At 43.1% G+C, this 24,600-nt stretch overlaps 1 protein-coding gene across 3 annotated transcripts in view; it reads left to right on the top strand.

The window, feature by feature from the left end:
- Positions 1 to 24,600, top strand: part of TRIM59 (tripartite motif containing 59) — a 54,431-nt gene that overhangs the window by 25,409 nt on the left and 4,422 nt on the right. Inside the window, exon 1 of one of the 3 annotated variants that reach the window (XM_075546982.1) lies at positions 11,568 to 11,676. The exons of 1 other annotated variant lie outside the window; for it this stretch is intronic. The gene's annotated coding sequence lies outside the window, so the exon portion shown is untranslated. Of the gene's footprint in view, positions 1 to 11,567; positions 11,749 to 24,600 lie in introns of those variants that run through there. One more of the 3 variants, XM_075546983.1, reaches the window with a different exon arrangement.

Genomic DNA, 24,600 nt, shown 5'->3' with positions numbered 1-24,600 from the left:
TCTATTACATCTGTAAGGGCTAGTTCCTGTATATGTACTTTTAAAAATCAACGTTGTCAGGGCTGTCGGAGATCCTCCCACCCCAGCGACATGATTTTGGCTAAGAAGACGCATATAGTTGAATCCTGAGGGGTTCTGGGAAAGGCGCCAGGACCAGGATTTAATCAAGGATCCCACGTGGCATGAGTTCTCCACCTCCTTTGTCTCCTCCAATCTTCGATAGATCTTCAGTCTGTCTTTGTTTTTGCAGGAACTTGATTTTTTTTTAATGTTTGCTTTTGCACTAATTTTAGGCTTACAGGAAAAGTTGCAAATGTAGTTTTAAAATTTCAATATGTCCCTCACCCAGCTCCTTCCCCTAATGTTATGAACCCCATCACAGGACAGTGGTCAGAGCCCGGAGGCTCTGGTGTAATATTACTTACTGGTCAATGGTTTTCGGCAAGTGTCGCCAGTGTTTTCCACTATTGTCCTGTTTCTGCTTGAGCATCTTCTCCAGGATCACTGCTTTTTCTCTTGAGTTCTGTACCACTTGTCTCTCTGAATAACCTGGACTCGTAAAGATTACAGATCAGTTATTATGTCAACTGTCCCTCAATTTGGATTTTTTCCCTGATGTTTTTGTTTAAAAATTTTTTTTAACATTTTATTAGGGGCTCACACAACTCTTATCACAATCCATGCATATACATACATCAATTGTATAAAGCACATCCATACATTCCCTGCCCCAATCATTCTCAAAGCATTTGCTCTCCACTTAAGCCCTTTGCATCAGGTCCTCTTTTTTTTTTCCCCTTCCTCCCCCCTGATGTTTTTATGGTATGTTTTTGTGAAGGTTTTACAAAGCAGGTTATGCTCTTATTCAACAATTTCTGCACTTGTTATTCAGTGGCATTGACTGCATTCTTCCCAATAGGTGGACATTCTCATTGTCTTCGTTCTAGTTCTGTTTCCATTCACCTAAATGCCCTGCCACTTCACACCGTCTAGTTGCAGTTCAAGATTTGAAGAGCATCTTGGAGCAATTGTCTGTGGGGTGTCCTCCAGACTCAAGTTCTGTAGCTCAGGTTTGGTTGGTTGGTTGGTTGGTTGGTTGGTTGGTTGGTTGGTTGGTTGGTTTTTAGAAATTTGAGGTTCTGTTCCGCACTTTTCTCTCACTCTATATCAAGATCCATCTGTTGTGGTCATAATTAGAATAGTGGTGAGTGAGTACTCTGATATTTCTTATTTTTTTAAAAAGGCAGAAGTTGTGCTGTACCTCATCATATCAGGAGGTCCATGATACTGTTAAGTCAAATGACCAGGGGTTTTAACATGGCTCTGATACTCTGATAAGGAGTTACAGTCTCAGAAACTCACAGGGCAGTTTCACCCTGATCTATAAGGTGTATATGAGTCAGCACCGACTCAATGGCAGAGAGTTTTGGTTTTCTGGTCCAGTGGTATAGTGAACTGCTAACCACAAAGTCAGCATTTCGAACGTACCAGCCTTTCTTAGAGGGAATGGTGAGGCTTTTTGCTCCTGTCAAGATTTACAGCCTCAGAAACCCAAAGGGACGTCTATTCTGTGGGATCTCCATGGTGAGAATCGACTGATGGCCATGGCTTTGTTGTTGTTGTTTTTGTCGTTATATATTAGGGATAGTCGCACATTGTGATATATGTTGCAAATATTTTCTCTCAGATTTCCCCTATCTTTCAACTCTATTTACGGTGTCTTGCCAGGCAAATAATTCTTAAAAACCTTTTACGTAACTGTCTTCTTATTACTTATAGAATTTGAGTCAAAATTAGCAAATCCTTTTTTTTAAGCATAAAATTGTATGTTTCCATCAAACTGATGAGGTTAGGGCATTTATCAAAATACCCCCAACCACTATTTAACCAGTTGAGAGAACACTATTGCTGATGGGTTAACTAGGAAGACTTTTTCTATGTCTAGATTAAAGATGTACTCACCTATGTTTTTGTCTAGTGTTAGTATGATATTATATAATATTTATATGTCTTGATCTATCTGAAATTTGTTCTGTGCATGGTGTGAAGTGTGGATCTAATTTCCCGTTTCCAAATGGCTAATCAAATGTCCCAGCACCGGTCCTTTTAAAAGTCCATTTAGCCCCAGTAATTTTTCGTGCCACTTCGATCAAATATTCCATTTTCATATATATATATATTTGCGTATAAGCCGACCTGAATATCAGCTGAGGCACCTAATTTTACCATAAAAACTGCATAAAAATGTGCTAAAAAACTCAGCTTATACACAAGTATAAACTGACTCCATTTTCATGACTCTCCAGTCCAGAGGTCTACAAACTGCCTGCATGGCAACCTCGCATGACAACTGCCCCAGCTGAGCCCAAAGCGCTTAACCTGGGGCTTAACCTGCGGGAAATGAAAGATCGTTTGCAGCCACTAAGCAGTGGGGTGGGGTGTTGTACTACACTAGGTAACCAGAACACCCCCGAAGCAACAGGAGCTGCTGGAAGACAATGAAGCCATGTCCACAGGGAGAGGAAGAGAAAGGAAAGGACCTCACATGTCTGTACTCTGCCAAGACGTCACTTATTCATGCGGGTAAATGTTTAGGCTGTGGGCGTGCCCACTCGCTGCACAGTCCAAACAGTCCAAACTCGCTGTACAGTCCAAACGCTGTGGTGGACAATTCGTAAGTGAACGAATGGGGATGTGCTTCGCTAACAATTCACTAAGAGCCGCTGCCCTGTGGAGCATGGTTTGCTCACCAACTGTAAGATAGCCCTATGAAATAAAGTGACTCTATTGTTTGCTGTCTCATTCAAAAACTTAAGACAATTCCCAAAGGAGAGTTCCAGAAATGTTTGAGGTGAATATTTTTGGAATTATTTGAGGAAATGTAGCCTCTCCCAATATGTGATGATTTAGACATGGCACTGTTCTGAATGACGTTTACAGGGATTGCTTAAAACTCAATCATGCAATGTACAGAATGGCTACATTTTTGGATGCACATTTCCAAAACTGTAGTGAATAAAAATGATGCTGAGAAAAGATTCTGAAGCCTTAAAATAACCTTTGAAAATTTTGAAGAGCCGCAGTTCCTGATACAGTACCTGGTCCTCGGAAAAGATCCAGCGCAGGCTGGTTCTCGTGGCCCGTGGGCGCCTTGGTGGCGCAGGCGTGTCACGCAGCCACCGGGCCGCCCGCACGCGGGGCCCACCTCGGGGAGCTAGGGCACCTGCACAAGGTGGTCCTCGAGGCCCCGGAGGAGAACACCCGGAAGGAGCTGGCGAGGACCCTACAAGAGAAGAGCGTGGACCACAGGCTGTGGCTGGAGCATTCCGAGAACATGGCCACGTGCATCGCTCCGCAGCCCTCCCCCAGGGGAGAAGTGAGCCAGCTCAAAGAAGTTTCCATTATCCAGGTGGCTGCTGCCATCCGGGGCTTTGGTCGGCTGGACTCCGAAGCAGCGTGCCACCCACCCCTGAGCGCCACGGACCCTCGGGGCCAGCTCGCTCTTCCCGCTAATTTCAGTGTCTGAAATTATTCCTATGAAAGGTGTTATTGACAACAACAAAACTCTGTCAACCATTTCTGAGGATATGCAACCAAGCCATGTGAAAAATGATTTAGGGAATTTCTTGACTTTGACACTGATTTTTATTCCAGGGGAGACTTTCTTTATGTGCAGAATGGGGAGCGCACTCTGGGTGACCAGCAAGTGCTGTGGGAGATACCAACTACAGTTTCTCTTCCACGGACGGCCGAATTTCTCTCCGAGAACCAGGTCTCATTCAGTGTAAGAAGGTAACTCGACCCAGGGCTGGGGTAAGACATAGCTGAGCTGCTTTCTGCGGGAAACAGTGTGACTTGCTCCTGAGAGAGGACAACAGAGAGAGGGAGGTTGGGTTGAAAGGAGGGAGGCAAGGGTCCTGCGTGGTGAAGAAGGGAAGGCTGCTGCACCCATCACAAGCTGAGCCCTATCTCTGCCAACATTGTGCCACGGAAACAAAGATCTTTTTGTGGAGCAGTAAGAGATCTGCGATTGTTTATTGACAGGTGGTGGAGATTGTGACTTTTGTTTTCAAAACAGTGTAGCTAGTAATTTGAAGCAGGACCTACCAAGCACACAGTAACTGGAGTCTTGCCCTTCTACTTGTCCTGTAGAATGTAAACGCTGGCGCTCCTTGGGGAACATTAGTGCCCTAACCCTGGATGACTTTCCTGGCCATTGCTTTGTAAACCACAGTTCTGTCCCAAGCAACAGTAAAAGCCACACTTACTTTCCTTTACTTGATTCCGACTCATTGTGACCCTTTCAGAGTGGACAGCCCCTGTGGGTTTCCGAGACTGCAACTCTTTACAGGAGGAGAAAGCCAATGTCATTGGAGTGAGGCAGCCACAAGCGAAGGATTGCCTGGAGCCACTAGAAGCTGGCAGAGGGAAGGATGGAGCCTTCTTGAGCCTTTCCAGGGAGCCCAGCTCTTCCAACACCTTGCCTTCAGACTTCTGCCCTCGAGAACTGTGAAAGAAGAACTCTCGGTTATTTTAAGCTATCAAGGGTTTGTAGCCCTCCAATCCAAACAACTGAACTCACTGCCGTCAGGTGGATTCCGACTCAGAGTGACCCAGTAGAACAGAGTAGAACTGCCCTTCTGGGTTTTCCAGACTTACAGAAGGTGAGGAAGAAAGTGAAAGCACCGAAGTCCAGCAGAGAGGATCTTTGCTTTGGAATCAGAGACCCACATTGGGTCGCCTTGAGTGAACCGTTGGACCTTGTTGGAGTTAACCTGAAGGAGCCCTGCTGTAGTGGATCACAACATAGTGGGTTAAAGACAGTGCGACCTTGGGGGATAGAGGAGGCTTTCTGCCTCTGTAAACATTTATAGCCTTAGAAACCTAAAAGGGCACTTCTGCTCGGTTCTATTGCGTCCCCATGAGTTGGAATCCACTTGATGGCAGTGTTTTTGGGTTTAGAGAGTTAAGGTGAGACCTGGTGACTTAGTGAGTTACTCATTGGGCTGCTAACAGCAAGGTTGGCAGTTTGACTCCACCAGCCGCTCTGCGAGAGAAAGATGAGGCTCTCTCCTCTCATGAAGATTCCTCGCCTCTAACCCCAGGGACCAGTTATATTCTGTCCTGTGCAGGAGCTATGTGTCAGAACTGACTCAATGACAAGCTTTTCTTTGGGGGAAAGGGTGGTGGTGGTGAAGTAGGCGTGGTTAGAGTTGTATCCCCATCTTTGTAAAGTAAGAATAAACATAGAGACCAGTTTGTGTTCTCCTCCTTCATTTAAATGTTTTAAAAGCAGTGAGTATTTTTAGGATGGTAATGATTAAGTGAGAGTAAATGTAATTTAGCCTGGTTCACAGTGAATGCTCAATAAATGTTAATCATTTTGATTAAGATGATTATGTATATCAGATGGTAATCTTCCTTATTTTGATGCCATTACTAAAAACAATATGGCATTTGCTCATACATTGCTAAAATCATCTCAATATGAGCACTTCAAGACAAATCATATGTACTTTTGCCTCCAAAGCTCCCTAAACTTGAAGAAGGAGGAGGGAGGATGGAGGTGATGCGTTCTGGTGATTATGAGCATTAAGGGCATCCTGAAAGGAAAGCAAAAAGAACTATTTGTACTCATGAACTTTTTCTTTTTTAACATTTTATTAGGGATTCATACAACTCTTATCACAATCCATACATACATGAATTGTGTAAAGCACATCTGTCCATTCTTTGCCCTCATCATCGCATGAACTTTTTCAAGCCCTTCGCACACACATAGATGAGGGTGATTTAGAAAGTTAGTGGGAAAATGGAATTAAAAGATAAGGCAAGTTTTCCATGAGCTTTTTGAAGCCTCCTCAGATTTGGCATTTTTCATTCTGCACACACAGGGTGATATGTGCACAGACTGTCCTGTGCTCCCATGCCAGGGGTTCTTAGCATTTTACATGCTGTGTGTTTACTAGGCGATTAACAAAAGTGGCCCTAGTGCTTCTCCTTTAAAAGAGAATGAGCAGGTTGCTAATGATGTTGTAGTACCTAAGCCCTCCAAATTTATCTTGGATTTGCCTATTTGCCCCAAACCCAGTCATTCTGCAGATAGGGACAGATTGCCACAGACTGTCACCATTTCCTCCAGTTGTACATAAGGGCACTAGGAATCAGAATGGACTTGCTGGCACACAACAACATTATCTCAGAGAAGGCGAGGTAGCGCAGGCATGAATAAGAATCGCATTGTGAGATGAAGGAGTCACTCTGATTTGTACCTGCGACAGAAATCCCTCTATGAATCCAGAACAAGGGAAGATCAGCTACATGTCGCTCCCACTCCCGGCTCATCCCGGTTGCCTCTACACACCCCCTAGACCATAGATTTTCTGCATTTTTCAACGAGTCTATATTTGTGTATTAACTCATTTGGAGAAGGCAGTGGAGCACAAGACCTGTGTTCTTTGCATCTTGTAGGCTGTGTGTTATTAGGCAATTGGTGACTATCTGATGCAATGGATAACAGTCACACAATACTGTATCAAAATGAAAATTCACAAGAATTGCTAAGAAAAATTTGTTGAAATCCAAAATGCGCAGGTAATTAAAATAGCGATGTGATGCTGGCATAATGAAGTATTGTCTTAGTAAATGAAGACATTCCCTTAATTTTATTAAAATAACAGTTACCCATAAAATTGAGAATATTTCAAAGGCTAGGGGCAAAACAACAAAAAAGTTAGTGGTACTTGAAAGAAAATAGTTCAGGATTGACTGTAACTGAGAGAAAGTGGTTAGAAGGTATCTTGGTTATCTAGTCCTGTGTTAATAGAAACACAACAAGTGGAGGACCTTAAACAGAAATCTATCTTTTCGTAGTTCAGGAAGTTAGCTGTCTTAATTCAAAGTGTCAACTCTAGAGGAAGGCTTTCTCTGCTGAAGGCTCTGGATCAAGGTCATGGTCTCCTTTCAACATCCGTGGGCCTGGGGTCTCTCAGCCATCTCCATGCATCTTGGCATCGGGCTTCCTCAGGGTCTAGGTGGTTCTCAGGGCAGGTACTCTGAGTCTGAAGGAAACACTCTGCTCTTCTTCCTTGCTGGTAATCAGGTCTCTCTGCATGCTGCTCTCTCCTTTCATCTTTTGTAAGATAAAAAGGTAATTCAGACCATCCCCTAGAGCAGGGGTGTCGAACTGGTTGCCTGCAGGCCTCATACGGCCCCCGAGGTGATTTTTTGTGGCCCATGATGCTCTGAAATAAAATGAAAATAGAAAAAAATTGTTATGAAGAAAATAGCGCTTAGGGAGATCGAGACAATACTGAACACACAATTCCCTCACTATATTTTATTTCAGAGCATCTTACTGTGGGGGCCACATGCAGCCCGTGGGCCACCAGTTTGACACCTCTGCCCTAGAGAAATTCCTGTACATTAAGACAGTGGTTCTCAACCTGTGGATCCCGACCCCTTTGGGGGTCGAATGACCCTTTCATAGGTGTCACTAATTCATAACAGTAGCAACATTACAGTTATGAGGTAGCAACAAAAATAATGTTATGGTTGCAGGGTGCTCACCACAACATGAGGACCTGTATGAAAGGGTCCTGTCATTAGGAAGGTTGAGAACCACTGCATTAAGACAAGTGTTGTATCCTATCCTAAGCTTCTTACAACCTATTGGCTGATCATATTGTGCACGTATTACCCTTTGACACCATTTGCCAGATCACATCATCATATACTGCCAGCCACTGAGAATCATGGCCAAAGCAAGTGGACACATTTTTGGGGAACACAGTTCAGTCCATGACAGGCAGTAAACTACCAAAGGGGAGAAAGTCCCCGTGGCAGTTAGATTTTAGGTCAACTCATACCTGTGTGAAAGCATCAGGATGGAGGCCAGCCTAATAATGGGTCACAGTCTGATGATGCCTCCTTGGAGATGGGACTTTTTTTTAAACAGTTTTATTGGCACATAATCCACATAGCATACAATTCAATAGTTCAATCACATCAAGAAGAATTGTACAATCATTACCAGGAGGTGTGACCTTTTGATAAGAGAGACTCGGGTCACTTCTCTCCCATCCTCTTACCCTTTGCCTTCCGACCTTGCTGGGACTGTGTCTGTCTTCAGGGGTGGGCCCATGTGACCATCTGACCTGGAGAACTGTATCTCACCAACCTGGGATTCATGTTGTTAGGTAGCTAGAGACAGGGACAGTGGGTTGTCCCTCCCATGCCTGCGAAGGCCCCAGAAAGGAGGTTGGGAAGGACTGAGGCTACCATTAAACACCCAGGAAGACCCCTGAACTGGGCATGCTCAAACTCAGGCTCCAAGTCAGGCAGGCTGTACACCTGGGTGGTCCAGACTAGGCCCAGGCTGGTGATCTCAGCCAGGGGGCTGGAATTCAGCCAATGGGGAAAACCAATACCTTCAACCACACCTCTCCAGCCAGAGGTTTAAAGTACCCTGGCGGTGGGAAGGCACATCTTTTTACCCTGTTCCTGTGTCCCTTCCTGCCAAGCCAGTGCTCTCTCTGGCCTCAGTTCCACACGTGTGGGTGCACTGTTACACGGGATTGTTTGTGTCCAGTTGTGAACTTCCGCGAGGCTTCTGTGTGGCTTGGCATGCTTCCCTGAAATAGTGTGTACTCTTTTGAGACCGTAAAACCTGAAACTTCTCCCATCCTTCATAAAAACTCACTTGGATTACAAACGGGCTTCAGCGTGAATTCTTTCTCCTCGTGAGAAGCCAAGAACCACAGTATCACCCACTTGAGTAACCTCACAATGTGACCACAGCAACCACCCTGTGAACTCCCTGCATCCCACTTGCACTTTCTGAATCAGCAGGCTGCATGCACCTGAGTCTCCAGAGCACTCAGCTGGCACCAGCTCCAGGGACTTCAGTTGGATTGGGCCAGGGACTCTTCTCGACAGAAAGTTCTTCCTTAGGCATATATGTGTTGCTGGTTTCGTTTCTCTAGACAACACGAGCCTAATACAACATCCTTATCTTCTTCCAAATTACATTCAGAAATAGCAGAAAAGGAGTATATGAAAAATTATATATACTGTGTTTAAAAGTGTGTCGCCTTACATTTTAAGGAATAGTAACATGCAGATTTTGGCTCCAAGTCTGTTGATAGCAGCAATAAGCTGGTTGGTAGGTTGTTGTTATTCTCTGAAAATGAGGGTTTTCCTAGAATACATCTAAAACCCCTTCCAAATCTTATTCTCTGCGTCTTCTAGCTCCCTTGTATTATAAGGTTGGGTGTATTTTTCTAGGAAAAATGACCTTTGATGAAACGTTTGGTGGTATCTCTGGCTCGTTGCCTTTGGTTCACTGCCACTGGAACCATGGTAACCGCTCTGGCTGGGTTTCCTTTGAAATCCTAGGAAGGAGGCATGGGACCCTTCTCACTTGGCAGTATCACGTTTTCTTTATTATAATTTTGCTAGGCTAATATGAATTTAAACTCCAGTTATTAAACCAACCCACCCAAACCCATTGGGTCAATCAAACAGATTCTGAGGACAGAGTAGAATGAGTCCATAGGGGTTCCAGGGCTGTGATCTTCCCTGAGGTCCACTGCCACCTTTTTCTCCCACCGGTAGCTTTTAGAACTCCAGATTTGAAAGTGCGTTTGCTTCCCCGATGAGCATTTCTGTCTGATGAAGACTTCTTATTTCAGTGCTGGAGACAAGATATCAAGAAAGAAATCCGGCCTTTTCACCAGAGTTGTCAGTGTTTTACTTCCTCTCTTCCTAGAGGTGGCAATGACTGACATATTTGTCGTCTCTTGTCCTGATGCCATGTCCATATCCAAAGGACATTGATTGAAGCATATAGGAAGAGACCCCAAAGCAGTTGAAATCTCCCCTATTTTTGATGGTGGAGTACCTTAGTATTCAGATTTTTTAGTTTTAATTCACAAGTTTCATACATATACTCCTGCATCTGAGTTAGTCCTCATGCCCAACCTTTCCAAGCCAATATTAGATGGCTTGAATCACAGTCCACAAACGATATTTCCAGTTAGTATAGTGCATTTATTGATATGGAAAGATAGTCACCATATATTGACAGTGAGTTAAAAACCTGTCTGGATGATTCCAAAGTTTAAATAGAAAATGTTTATGTATAAAAAAGTTGGAACTGGATACGTATATACCACCATGTAAAAAAGGTTATGTTTGGATATTGCTGGAATCTATACGTTCGTTATGTCTTTAAGGTAGCTGAGTTGGTGAAAACATTTGAGATTGACTGAGGACTCTTCATATTACCTTCTTTCTCTAGTTTAAAATTCGTTTGTAAATCTCTTATATAGGAACCTAAGACTTGGCTGTCCAGCACGGTGTACCAACTCCGGGAGTTTTACTTAGCCAAGCACTACTTGTAAGGAATTTTGGGGCACGAAACAGAACCAAAGATCCAATCGGCAAAATTTAGAAGCAGGCTTTATTGAGAGGCTTGCGGGTGGATTCAGCAACTCAGGGGATTGAGCCTTTGAAACCGCACTTTGGGAAATTTAGGCGGCGGTTTTTATACCCCTGCTGGCAGGCACAGCTGGGAAGGGTCCAAGCTGGGGAGGATCTGTGCACACAGGTGCTTCAGCAGGGAGAAGGTCTTTGACCTTTATCTATATGCCAAGGACGGCTAGTGTGCATATCTTCAGAAAACATTCTGGCTCCAGAGCCAGCTCCAGGAATTTGAAGGTTGAGCAAGGGAGGGGATCAGTGAGAGGGAGGTCAGTGAAAGGGAGGTCTATGAGAGGTGAATTCTGAGAGCCAAACTGAAGGCACCGGATTAAAAATGGAGTCCCTTTTGCCAAGACCAGGCACTACTTAAGCACGTTTAGGAGAGGGAAACTGTCTGGAGCTTCTCAGAATATAAAAAACACTGTGCTTTCTCCTTCTAGCGGGTGAGGAAGGTGAAATAGGAACTTGGGGAAGTTGGAATAAGTGTTGAATTGCAAGTCGGGAATTCTGGGCAACAGCAGTCGTAGCTAGGCATTAATTCCATCAAGTAGAAAAATGGGCGCAGGGATGGAGGGGAACTGTATCAAGTGATTCCCGAGGGTCTTCCCTAGTTCTCTCAGAGTTCTCTGGTACAAGGCTCCTATGCTGCGTGCAGTGGAAAGCATCTCCAGCGCCGACATAGGAACGTGCCACTCTTCCCTCCAGAAAGCGTCAGTCGGCGGCGCTTTCGCCCCGCCAGGTTCCCCCTCTCCCGGGCCCGCTGGCACCACCCACTTCCCCGGGAGCGAACCCACCCACGGAGTCACGCTCTCCCGGGGTCCCCAGAAGAGTTGCTCCCCATGTTTCCTTTACCAGGCAACGCGTGCACCAACGCGCAGGCGCGGGAAAGTGGGCGCGGGCGTCTAGCCCCGCCCTCGTAGCCCCGCCCACGGCCCCACCCACGCCCGGGCCGTCGCTACCGACCGTTTATTTTCGAACCGCTGTCCCGCGCTCTTCCCCATTGGCTGAGGCTGCGCAATTGAACGTTGCCAGGAGACTGCGCCTGCGTGCCGAGGCCCCGCGAGGCCCCGCCCCGTCTGGTCGGGGCGGAGGCGGGAGGGAGGAGGGAGCGCTTCGCTGCGCGTCTCGCAGAAGCGGCCGGGGAGTGTGGACTCGGTTTCGGCGCCGTGCACTTGCCTGCCCCGCTGCCTTACGGTGAGACTCGGGGTGCTCTCTTCGGGTCGGAGGCGGCGGCCCGGCGGGTGTGAGGGGTAGGAAGTGTGAAAGGTTGGTGATGGAGACGCGCGGCTTGGGCTCCTGCAGCCATTCCCTCGGGGCCCCGGCCGGGGAGTGGAGCCCCTTCGGCCCCCCGGAACGGAGCCACCGTTCTGTGCGGGAGGCCCTCGGGCGGTGAGCGCGAGCGGGCGGACCCCTCGGGGCGGTGGCCGGGCTGGAGGGTTCGTTGCCCAGGGGCAAGGACGCGGCCGTCCGGAGCGAGGCGCCCTCTGGGCGCACTTCCTCCCGGGATTTATACCCATTTCACAGACGTGGCCACCTCAGTTGGAGAGAGAGGACTTAGAACTGACCCAGGTTCCCGTAACATTTAAATGGCTGAACCTGACGTGTGAACTAGCGTGTCCAAGGGAAGAACCCAAGTTAATTCTTAGTTTGGAGCTGGCAACATCTTGTTGCTCTCCTAGATTACTCTCGTTTTCCAGTGGGCTTTAAGGAATCTGAAACGACCACGTTTGTTACACCCTTGCCATTATTGGTTGATATTGTCAAGGGCTAGACATTGTGAAAAAGAGGCCCTTAGTGACCATTTGTTTGGGCACTGAATTGTTGGGGCTTTCCAGGCACAGGGTGCTTCTGCTGCAGCAACTCGCGACTTTTCTGCAGCCACGGTCAGGCACACGGATAAGACGTGAAAGGTAATAAGTACACTGAAAAATGTACCCATATGACATCGCATTAACTGAGAAAGTAAATATAGCATATGAAAGGTAAAAGTCTAATAAATTTAGAATAAGAATAAAGTAATCTGAAAATAAAGTGTATTCCGACTCCAAACCAGGAGATCAACGGAGTAGGTAAGGTAGGTAGGTAGACTCTGATAGATTAAGTGACCGCCGGAAATGTTTTGTGAATTTTTACTGAATTTTTTTAATATGAAGGTGAATTTTAAATCGTAAAAGACAAAACAAAGCGTTTTAGAGTAAAACTAAAAAAACGGGGTGAGAGTAAATAACTCCTTCTTTTGACCTTTTCTTTAAGAATAGTCACTTTTGTATACTTCTGAAAATTTACATCTTCACCTACAGTCACACATGGTGTTTTATACACAGAGATGGGAAATTGCGTTGAGTGCGTGGTGGTTTTTTTCCATAATGCCTGAATATTTACTGCTTAGTCTGGCAAAGTGAAAATTTCAGTTTTAGACAGTATTGACATTGCCTTTCATAGTACCTGCTACTGTATGTTTCTGCTAAATCTACACGTAGAAAGGGATGAATAAACGCAAAACCCCAACTTGTCATGTCCTAGTTATGCTTTTCAGTTCATAGTTAAACTGTTATAGTTTCTCTTTTTGTTTAAGAGAAATGAGATGTCAAAATGAAGGGAAGCACAGTACAAGTGGGTGCTTAAGATTACACCTGACTACAGGACTTTTTAATTGGAAAGAATTGTAATCCTTCATTTTTTTTTGGTGTATTGTATGCCCCAAGGGTATTTTAAAAAGTTGTGTCTTCTGTATATGTATAGATGGTTGAATTTATAATCAAGTGAATCTGAAAGAAATGTCTTAAGTCTTCAGTGAAGTGGACTTTTCTGTTTATCAGTTAAGTCCACAAAGTTGTGAGCCCCGCTCTGGGTGGTGAACCCCTTGAAGGTTCCCAGACAGCGCTGACTCACTACCAGGCCTGAGCGAGTCATCTAACTCTAAGTGGTAAATTCAATTTCTCTTCAGAGGTTGTAAAAGATAATGAATGCTTTATTACTATTCATGTATAGAGATGAAAGGCAGCAAGGCATTAGTGAATAAAACTTTAAAAAGTGGTTTCAAGGGGAGCATGGGTAATATTTTGGGGACTGTATAAATCTCTGTCAATTATAATTAAAGTCATCCTTCCATAATATTCCGGGTAAACATTGAGGAGATTTCATAGAATTAGCCTTGGGAAGAAAGACCTCATAAAAACTTTGGAAATTCTTAAATATGTTTACTTTAGAATTAAACATGAGAAATATGTGAAATAATTTATGTAAGTGATTTAAACTCAGGCTTCTTTCTGAAAAGACTAAAAAAAATTTTAAGTAGAGATTTGTATTTCTTGGTAACTTATAAAAGGGAAGTAGGAAATTATGAATTAATCTGCATATTTTTATATGGTCTTTTAGTACTCACTGGAGGAAAATAAACTGTAGGTGAGTTTATCACTTTATATTACCCTTTTGATTTTTAAGATGATTGAAATAATACAATCTGATTGGGGCAGGGAATGTATGGATGTGCTTTATACAATTGATGTATGTATATGTATGGATGGTGATAAGAGTTGTATGAGTCCCTAATAAAATGTAAAAAAAGAAAAGAGGAGAAAAAAAATGATTAGGGCAAAGACTGTACAGATGTGCTTTATACAATTGATGTATGTATATGTATGAACTGTGATAAGAATTGTATGAGCCCCAATATATTGTTTAAAAAAAAAAAGAAATAATACAATCTGGTTTTAGAATAAAGAAGCCCTGCTGGTGTAGTAGATTACATGTTATGTTGCTAATCAGAAGATCAACAGTTCGAAACTACCATCAGTTCTGAGGAAGGAAGATGAGGTTTTCTACTCCTGTGCAGAGTTATAGTCTCAGAAGTCCACAAGGACAATTCTGTCCTGCCTTATAGGGTTACTATGAGTTAAAATTTATTTAGTGGCAGTGAATTTTAGTTTGAGGTTCTAAAATAAATTTGGCAGAAAGGTTGAATGAATAACAGGCAAGGCACATTTGAAATGTAGGGGAAGCAAGGAATTCCCTTAATACATAGCAAATGGTTACATAGTCATTAAAATTGAGTAACAGTGTTGAGAGCCATGAAACAGACCAATCTGACAGGAATGACTGAGGTGGTATTTTAAATTGGAGCAAAGGTTGTACTGCCCAATAAGTGGCTTGGAGGAATTTGGCTGTATCTGTGGAAGATATTTAAATTCTATGTGTCTTCTCAATATAGGGTCACTATGAGCTGGAATCGACTCGATGGCAGTGAGTATTTCACAAAAAAATACAAATTCCAGAGCGAAAAGAAAATACAGGGGATTTTAACACATAGGGTGGTAATGCAGCCTTTGTAAGTAAAATGCTTAAAACCATAAAGAAAAAGAGTAGATTTGACAGATAGATGATAGGTTACGTGTACAATAAGATTACAAGACCAAGTGGCAGATGGGGAGGAAATGATGTAGTTTGCTAGGCTTTAGAATCATGTTAGCCTCTCTTTCAACCAGTTGGCAAACTGTCCACCTCTGTATCCTGAGACAAGCTCCCCATTGGAAACCATCTGTGTTTTGGCTATTTGAAAAGTACTCACCAGAGAAAGTTGTCATGGCTCTCCACCCCTTCACTTCACCCAGAGGAACGCCTTTCCAACTTGTTAAATTTCTCCCTGGTTTGGTTTCTTTGAATCAGTTTTGGCAATTTGAACTGATACAGAGGATCATTTCTTGTAGAGTTTCAAATATGTTAGCATAGTTATGGAAGATATTGTTTGGTTTATATTTTTTTCTCACTGCTCACTTTATACCCTTGTAGTTTCTTCCTTTTCCTTTCTAGATGAGGGTAGTACATTAATCTATTGCCACATAACAAATTATCCCCACATGGGTCTAGAATCCAAGGTTCCTGGCATAGCTGTGTGCACTTAACTGCAAGGTTAGCAGTTTCAATCTACTCAATGGTGATGCTGAGGGAGCAAGGCCTGGTGATCGATCTGCTTAAAGATTACAGGCAAGAAAATCCAACTGAGTTGTTCTGCTTGTAGCCCATGGAGTTGCCATGATTCAAAACCCACAGATTTGATATTGGTGGGTCCGGAACTTAGGACTGAGATAGTTGGGTGTCTGTAATCCAAGGCCTCTCTTGAAGCTGTAGTCACCGCAGTACTCACTTGGAAGTTTCTGCTCACGTAACACAGTTGTTGACAGACTGGTTCCTTTCAGGCTGCTAGATGAGCCTCAGTTCCTTCTTAGACCATATGGACGTCTCCATAGATCGGCTTTCACTGTAGCAGCTAGTGTCCCCTACGAGCAAGAACATTCCACAGAGAAGTGGTGGTCATACTGCGCCTGTAGTATTCCATTTATTAAAAGTGAGTTGTTAGGTCCAACCCACACTCAAAGGGCAGGGACTCCAAAAGGAAGGGGATAGAGGATGGGGCTCATGGAGCCTCCTAGAGGGTTAGAGGGTATCTATCATGAGGAGCCCTGGTGGGCCTGTCAGGAAGGCATTGCACTGCCAACCAGGCCTGAGGTTCAAGTTTACCAGCCCTCTGTAAGATGGGCTAGATGAGAAAGATGATGAGGTATCCTGTTCCTATAAAGATCATGGCCTTGGAAACCCTGTATAGGGACACTGAGTTAGAATGGACTTGATGCCAGTGGGTTTTTGACTTATTAAAAGACCACAGATGATTTGTTTACTGATTGAGCCAACTCTTGGGTTTGTCAATTCCAATACTTTTATGTTTTCTATACGTAGTTTTAATTTTTTCAAAAATATATTAATTCTTTTCTTAGATTATTTTTGGCCTTTTGTATTTGACCCTCATTTTGAATTCCTTAAGAGAATGGCTTAAACTTTGCCTTGTGAAAAGGCTTTTTACGAAGAGTATTCTTATTATTTAATATGAATAAATTACATCTTGACAGAGTACAGAAACCTTAGGTTATTTCGTTTTCCTCCCTCTCCCTGTGTGCATTGCTTCATTGCCTTCCAGCATCTCCTGTTGCTTTAGGAATGCTCTGGTTACATGCTGGAGTGCGATATCCCACCCGCTGCTTAGTGGCTTCCAACAGTCGCTATCATTGCTCCCAGGTTAAGCTGCTTGGGCTCAACGAGGGCATTTGCCATGTGGGGTTGCCATGTATCGGCAGTCACATAGTGGCTTGAGCTGAAGTCATCTGAACGCTTGGTTAGCTGGATGTCCAGGGTGACGTCTTCATTCACATGTCTGGCGCCTCCATCCTCTTACTTCCATTTGGTCTCTCTCTCTAGCTAGTAGCCTGGATTTCTTGCATAGGGTCTAAAGAGTCAGGACACTGCCAGGCTAGTTAAGGCTATTTGAAGTCCTGGCACAGCGTAACTTGTACTGTACAAGAAGGTAACCCCACCAAAAAACACTTGAATTTGTTTCAAAAGCTATTTAATTTTTTTGTTTTTTTGTTTTTTACAAAACAACCTTATCGCCTTCAAATACCCTCCATTACACTTAATACATTGGCCAAATCTGCTATTTCATTCTTGAAAACATTTTTCAAGGTCATCTATTTAGATGGCTGACAGCACTAACCTCGTTCTTTTTCTTCACCTCTTACTCATGTCCCTTTTCGTTTGTGGAAACAAAAAGAAGTCACACGGAGCGAGGTTAAGTGAGTCAGGTGCCTGGGGCAAGAGAGGTATGCAGTTTTGTTTTGTGGGTTTTTTTGCTAGAAACTGCCACCCTTGAGATGGCTGCATGAGCAGGCACATTGTCATGGTGGCTAAGCCCTACCATGGCCCTACCCCCATGTATGTCCAGAATGAGGTTTATCATCAAGCGACAGTTCATCTTTTTTGAAACAAGAAAACCACTCATACACTTGAGTGTTTCCATAGCGCTGCCCTTGTAAGCTGTGTTCAACATCACAACAGTTTCTGTGGTATTTTCTTGAGCAGGAAACAAAATTTCACAGCTGCATTCTGTTCTCTTTAATTGACCACTGCAAAAATGAGGTTCTAGTGTAACTGCTTTCACGAAAAAATCCACTGACAAGAGAACTTTCCCAGGTGACACCACTGGGTGCACTAACTCGGAGTGAGTTGCTTGATTCTGGCCTAGTGGGAAACACACGGACTATGGAAGCTCTGCTCTTCCTAGTGCAATTCTACTCTTTGTTTAAAAAAAAATAATTTTATTGGTGGATCTTACAGCTCTTATAACAATCCATACATCAATCGTATCAAGCACATTTGTACACATGTTGCCATCGTCATTTTCTCTTTGTGCCCTTATTATTTCCTTTTTCCCTCGTGAACCTTTGATAAATTATGTTACTGTTTTCATATCTCAGACTGACTGCTGTCTCCCTTCAGCTGTGAAGTTTTTGTTGTTCTTCCCCTGTTGTGTGTGGTGGTGTTATACGCCCATCATTGTGATAGGTTCCCCCTTGTCTTCTCCTCTACCTGCCTTCTCCCTACCTCTTGGTATCGCTACTCCCATTTCTGTTCCTGAGGGATTTATCTGTCCTGGATTCTGTGTGTCAAGAGCTCTTGTCTGAACCACTACATGCTCCGGTCTAGCTGGATTTGTAAGGTAGAGCTAGGGACATGATACGGAGGGTGTGGAGGATGAGGAAGCCTCAAAGAACCAGAGGAACATTGTGTGTTTCATTGGTGCTATCCTGAACCCTTGCTGACTTGTTCATTTCTTGTGAACCTTCTGTGAGAGGATGGCCACATGTCTACAGATGGGTTTTGGGTCTCTCCTCTGATCTCCCTTGTTATCAATATGATTATTTGTTTTGGGTCTTCTGATGCCTGTTACTTTATCCCTTCGACACCTCATGATCACATAGGCTGGTGTGCTTCCATGTGGACTTGTTGCTTCCCAGATGCTATATCTTTTGATAGCTGGGCACCTTCCACTTTCTTCACCATATTTGCTTTTGCACCCATTGTGTTCTCAGCGATCGAGTCAAGAGGGTGAGCATCACAGAATGCCTTGTTAATAGAACAATTGAGGGAGTGCTTGAGTAGAGGCCCAAAGACCATCTACTCCCTCAATATATTTCCATATAAATACATATACATAGGCCAATACCTCCATTTTTATGAATTAATATATTTACATATGTATACAACTGTGTGTCTACCTCTATCAATGGTTTTGCTTCCTGGATCTTTGCTCTGTTTCCTTTTACCTTCCTCCTGTCCCACTATCATGCTCACCCTTCATTTGCCTCTCAATGATTCCTCTTGGCTAGATTACTGTTGCACCAACACCACCAGGGTTCCCATGCTCCACTTGATTTTAATTCCCTGGTTGTTCTCCTGTCCACGGCATAGTCTGCTCACTGTTGCCTTCCCCTGTCTCCTCCTCCGCAAAAGTAACCCCAGAACCACCCGTCCCATTGCTTTCTCCTCTGGTTTGCTTCATGCCTATCTTATATAGGCAGACAAAACAGCAATTCCAGAGTTTTTTGGATACCCCTTGTATGTTACTGGTGGAAGCAGCCACACAGCCTGGCTGGGTTGGTGGGTTTTTTTGAGGGTGGAGTAGAGTCCATTTCTTAATGAGCAAGTAGCAGCAAAGTTAAATTACAGAACAGCTCTGGGGGATAGTTACATGATGGGCCTTTTCAGAAATTATAGTTGTTCACAGGAGAATTCTGAGACAATTGTGTTTTTGTCCTTTTTTTAAGGTGGCCTACCTACTCTTTACTGTGTAGATGCTAGTCTTCCTTACAAATTTCATTATTTTTTATTTGTTAAAAGTGAGACAGCACTGTGTAGGATCTCTACACTCCTACTAATTTCTCCAGCTGTAATCATTTGACTCTCCTTTGAGCTGTATCCTTTTGGGCACTTACTGAGATAATTGCTTTATTACTGTGGTCTGGATCGGAGCCCAAAATATCCACATGTTTCTGAATAATGTTTAACACTGTTTGTTTTTAAACACTGATTTTTTGAGTTTTCATTTTTAGGTTATCTGTTGACTGCTTGGAAGGAGCCCTGGTTGTATAGTGGTTAAAGCGCTCATGAAAAAAATTTAGCTGTTTACATCCATCAGCTGTGAGGGAGACAGATGTGGTATTCTGCTTTCATAAATAGTCTAATCCCCAAACCAAACTCAATGCCATCACGTCGATTCTCCCTTGTAGTGACCCTGTAGGACAGAGCAGACCTCCCCTGGGTTTCCAAGGCTGGAAACCTTGATAGGAGCAGAAAGGCCCATCTTCCTCCTGTGGAGCCAGTGGTGCGTTTGGACTGCTGACCCATTCCCCCTCTGCCTCGGAAGCCCTGTGGGACAGTGTTAGTCTGTCTTACAGGGTCCCTGGCAGTGAGGACCACCTGAGTGGTGGTGCTGGTGGGGGGGGGGTAGTGGTGGAGGATTGGCTGCTTATACTGGAAGATTAGGATTTGGGTCTTAAGCACTATTTTCTTACTTCCTCCTCCCAATAAACTTTTATCACTCTTTTTGAGGAAAAATAACGATTGAGTGTTTTTGTTATGACTGTTAACATTACAACTGAGCCAGGTAATGCACCATAATATTTCCACCTGTCTGAGTTTTTTTTCTCAATCCTTTAAGTATGTGCAAACACATGAGATATTCTTTTGGGAAAAGCATTCCTGCCTAATCTGTCTACCTCCTCCAGACTTCTAGTTCCCAGCCTGCTGCTGGTCAGTTAGTTGTCTTGGATTTGGTTTCATCATTTCTTGGTGAGGGCTCTTACTCTCTTCCTGTAATAGCTAGTAATGTTCATTATTCTACTTGCAAAATTGATTTGATGGAGGTCCTGAGCGTTTCATTGGAAGCTATTTTTCATGAGACTGTTGAAGGTCGGACTTATTTGTCTTCTAGCTTCCAGGGTGGAGAAATCTTATACTATTCCTGATTCATTGTAGGTACACTGCGCTTTTATTATCTGGAAGTATTTCAGAACCTGGTTTTCGTCAATGTTTTAAAATACTGTCTCAAACTCCACTGCCATTAAGTTGTTTCTGACTCAGTGACCTTATAGGACAAAGAACTGTCCCTCTGAGTTTCCAAAACTAAATCTTCACTGGAATAGAAGCCTTCTCCTCCACGGAGGAGCTGTGTTTGAACTACTGACCTGGCGGTTGGCAGCCCAGTGTGTAACCACTATGCCACCAGGACTTCTCTTAAAATATTATCAGTTCATTATTATTATTTTCCATTCTGTGCTGGACATCTATTGGACCTTCCTAGTCTGGAAATTCCATTCTTACATATTTGTCTTATTATTTCTTTCACTCTACTTCAGTGCTTTGTTTTTTCCCCAAGACTTCTTTATGTTATATAGATTACTGGACTTCCTGAACTGGCACTCTAGAGCAGTGGTTCTTAACCTTCCTCACGCTGCAACCTTTTCATACAGTTCCTCATGTTGTGCTGACTTCCCAACCATAACATCATTTTCATTGCTACTTCATAACTGTCATTTTGCTGCTGTGATGAATCGGGCGACCCTGTGAAGGCAACCCACCCACAGATTGAGAACCGCTGCTCTAGTGCTTATTTTACCTCCTATTTGCTATGTCTTGTTTCCTATTTTCTAATTTCTCCATTTTAATTGCCCAAGCTTTTTATTGATTATTAAAAAAAAGTTTTCTGCTCAATTTTTCCCCAACAGTTTTATTGGCACACATTTATGTATCATAAAATTCAATAGTTCAATCATATCAAGAATTGCACAATCATTACTCCATTAAATTTAGAGCACCCTCTACCCCATCTGCTCAAGTTTAATATTCCAGAACTCACTCTCCTTTCGCTGGTTCTTGTTGAATGGAAATCAGTTTTTTAAGAGTATTTGTGATACTTTATTTTGAAGTTTATTCTGTTTCCTACATTATTTTTATCTCCCAGCTTTCTTTTTTTACTTGCTAATTTTGGTCTTGCTTTTATTGGGAGTTTGCCTCAACTTCGTAGTGCTTGTTCCTGATTGACGCAGGAGGAGTGAAGGGCCAGCCTCTTTGTAGAGGGATGAGTCAGCTGGAGGGTTGACTGTCAGTGTGGACCAGCTGTTCTCATGTGTAAGGGGGTCTGCAGAGGGCCCTGAGTTGCTTTCATGCCAAACCGATTTTTATAACTTATCATATTTAATTATACATATATTGAACAATAATAAAATTTAAATTTGGTTTCATTATGTAAACAATATGTCTAGTGCAACAGAAGAACTGAATTCCCAGTTTTATAGTCACACATTTAATGACAACTCCCTACTAAGTACTAGAAACCTAGCTTGTATTTATATTTACTTAAAATATATAAGTATGTATTGTAATGAAAAGTTCTTGTTTATTTCACTCGTCTTCTCTCACGAGCTTAGCACAGACTATTGCGAAGGCGATGTGCCAGCAGAGGTGAGAGGCAGCACTGCTGGAGGAATCTGTCTCCTTAGAGGACTTGGCAAAAATGTGAACAAGTCCTACTTGAGTTTTTCATCTTGGTTTAGAAAAGTATCATTTACCTTTAACAAAAATTGATTAATAGTCTCCAGCAAATTGTTAAGTATTTTTAAATGTGCTGGTGTAAATAAATGTCTGTGTTAGAAGTAAAATTCTTTGAAGGTATCAATAATTTAAAAATTGTAAGAAACAACCCAATCCACTGTCATTGAGGTTGACTATGACTCAGAGAAATGTTGTATAGAGTTTCCGAGGCTATAGCCTTATCTTTTGTCTTGCTGACCTTGACATTGTAGCTCAAAACCTAATCCACAGCTCCATCAGGATGGTCTTCAGATAGTCGCCATAAGCCAGCAAGTTCCTGACCCTACAAAGCTATTTTTTATCCAGGTTTGCTTTTTTCCCCAACCAGTTCTGACTTCTGGTAAACTTATTGCCTGAAATCAGTTTTTAATCATAAATTAAAAGAATAAAATTTGATTTCTGTGACCTTCATGCTATCTATAACAACTCTGGTTAAATTTTATTAGAAGTTTTTATACTTTGAAAATATCACTCCTCAGGAACAAATATTGAGAGTAGTGATACCAGGAGGATAAGGGGGCAGGTGGGGGGGGGAGAAAGGGGTAAACCGATCACAATAATCTACATATAACCCCCTTCCAGGGCGATGAACAACAGAAAAGCAGGTGAAAGGAGACAGCAGTGGGTATAAGACATGAAAAAATAATAATTTATAAATGATTATTTAGAGTTCATGAGGGAGGGAGTGTGTGTGGGAGGGGGGAAAATGAACTGATACCAAGGGCTCAAATAGAGAATGTTTTGAAAATGATGATGGCAACATATGGACAAAATGCTTGACACGATGGATTGTGATAAGAGCTGTAAGAGCCCCCAATAAAATTATTAAAAAAAGAAAATTATCATTTTATATATCCATTTTATGCTCAGGACATATTCACAATATTGTAGATAAATAATTTCTAAAGAAAGTTGAGCTTTTGGATTCTCAAATAAAAGTAGTTTCCTAACATTTTAACAAAATAAAGTAGAACTATGGTGGGGAGGGATTCTGTTTTAGGGGAAGATTAGCTACCTGTTTATTTTTTTGCTACTTGTTTATTAAACAGGTCTAATATTAAATTTAGAAGGAATATATGTCCACTGCTCAAAGTTTATTCCTTACAATGTGCTATTCTGTTTCTCCTTTGTGAGTTTTGACATCATGAAAATGCCTGAGAAACGTACTTGTTTTTCTTGGATGGTTTTTGCATGATTCAGAGGTCCTTGTAGGTGTAGGGTGACGTCGTCCCAACATGCACCCACTTGAGTTGATCAGCGGTGAGGGTCATCTTGTGTTGGCCAGTTACCAGGCAGGCGTTCCTGGAATGCCTCACAGAGGGGGTTCTCTCTCATTAGGTTTCTGAGTATTGTCAGACTCAGTGGTTTTCTTAATGCTCATGGACACTCCTATTGCAGTGTTTCCTACACAAAGTAGGGATTTTACCTTTTCATTTTATTTTTTTAAAGAAACACAAGATCTGACCTTTTATTTGTTTCTTAAAGATACATTTGCCCCTTCACCTGGTAGTGAATGAATGCCTTTTGTGTCCAGTTGTTGCCTGATGACAGTAATACAGCTATTGCTTTCAGACAATTCTTAACCGTGTTGGGAGGCTTATCCCTTAATGCTCTAATGTATATAAAAATATTATGAAGGTATAGAAATAAAATGTTACAAAACAGATAAACTCCCCTGTCTTGAAGAAAAGTGTTCGTAAGGAAAACTACACGGACACGTACATGTACACAGTAGAGTGTACAGTGAGCTCACTGGAGCTCCCCTGGGGGTGGCTCAGTTTGAGATTGGAAGGATGGGTGAGAGTTTGGTTTGGCAGTTGGTGAAGAAAGCCAAGAGACCAAAAAAAACCCACAAAAGTCTAAAGAGGTTATTTTGTTTATTTAAAATGCAATTATTTATAGATAAAATTTCCCCAAACTGAGAGGATGATTTGGTAATATTAACATTTACACACCTACTTTTTGCTTTCTAACATTTTTCATTAGCACAACAGTAAAAAAGATGATTCTGGCTCTTACAGCTCTTGTAACCCAATCCATCAATTGTATCAGTCACGTTAGTGTACATGGTGCCATCATCATTTTCAAAGCATTAAGACAATGTATCCATGAGTCAGTCTGACAGCTGCTATGGAAGCCTGGAGTTGAGGGCTGGCTCTGGGGAGAGGAAGTTGGTGTTAAGAGCAGCTCAGGGGCAGGTTAATGCTCTGGCCCAGCAGCCCAGGGACCCCAGTGAGGGCGAGGCTGAGGAGGGTGTGCTTTGGGAGTGCCCTCACTGCCTCTGGTGATGGTTCTCAGCTGGGACCCGCCTGGGGGTGAGTCCAGCTGGCCAGCAGGAGGTGTGGGACCACGAGATGGAGCAGACTTGGCTGGCCTGTGGAGCAGGAGGGGACTGGGGCCTTCTAGCACCACCAGAATTCTTCAGAAGCCAGAGCAGCTGCTTGAACTAAGGGATGGCTCCTGGGAGGCAGGGAGGAGTTGTCCAAATTCTAGAATGGGGAGTGGTACTGGGAGAGCATGGACACCTCAGTTGGGATGTGGGAGCCCTGGTAGCCTTGATTGGCAAGGAGACCCCAGCCCATCAGGTCCAAGGGTTCTTAGAAGGTGGGCCCATGGGGCTGCAGGAGGGACAGATAGTTC

The sequence above is a fragment of the Tenrec ecaudatus genome, chromosome 4, assembly GCF_050624435.1.
Source record: "Tenrec ecaudatus isolate mTenEca1 chromosome 4, mTenEca1.hap1, whole genome shotgun sequence".
In the NCBI taxonomy this organism is placed as follows: domain Eukaryota; kingdom Metazoa; phylum Chordata; class Mammalia; order Afrosoricida; family Tenrecidae; genus Tenrec; species Tenrec ecaudatus.
Note: the sequence above shows the minus strand (reverse complement) of the source record. Positions and strands in the feature narration are given on the sequence as shown.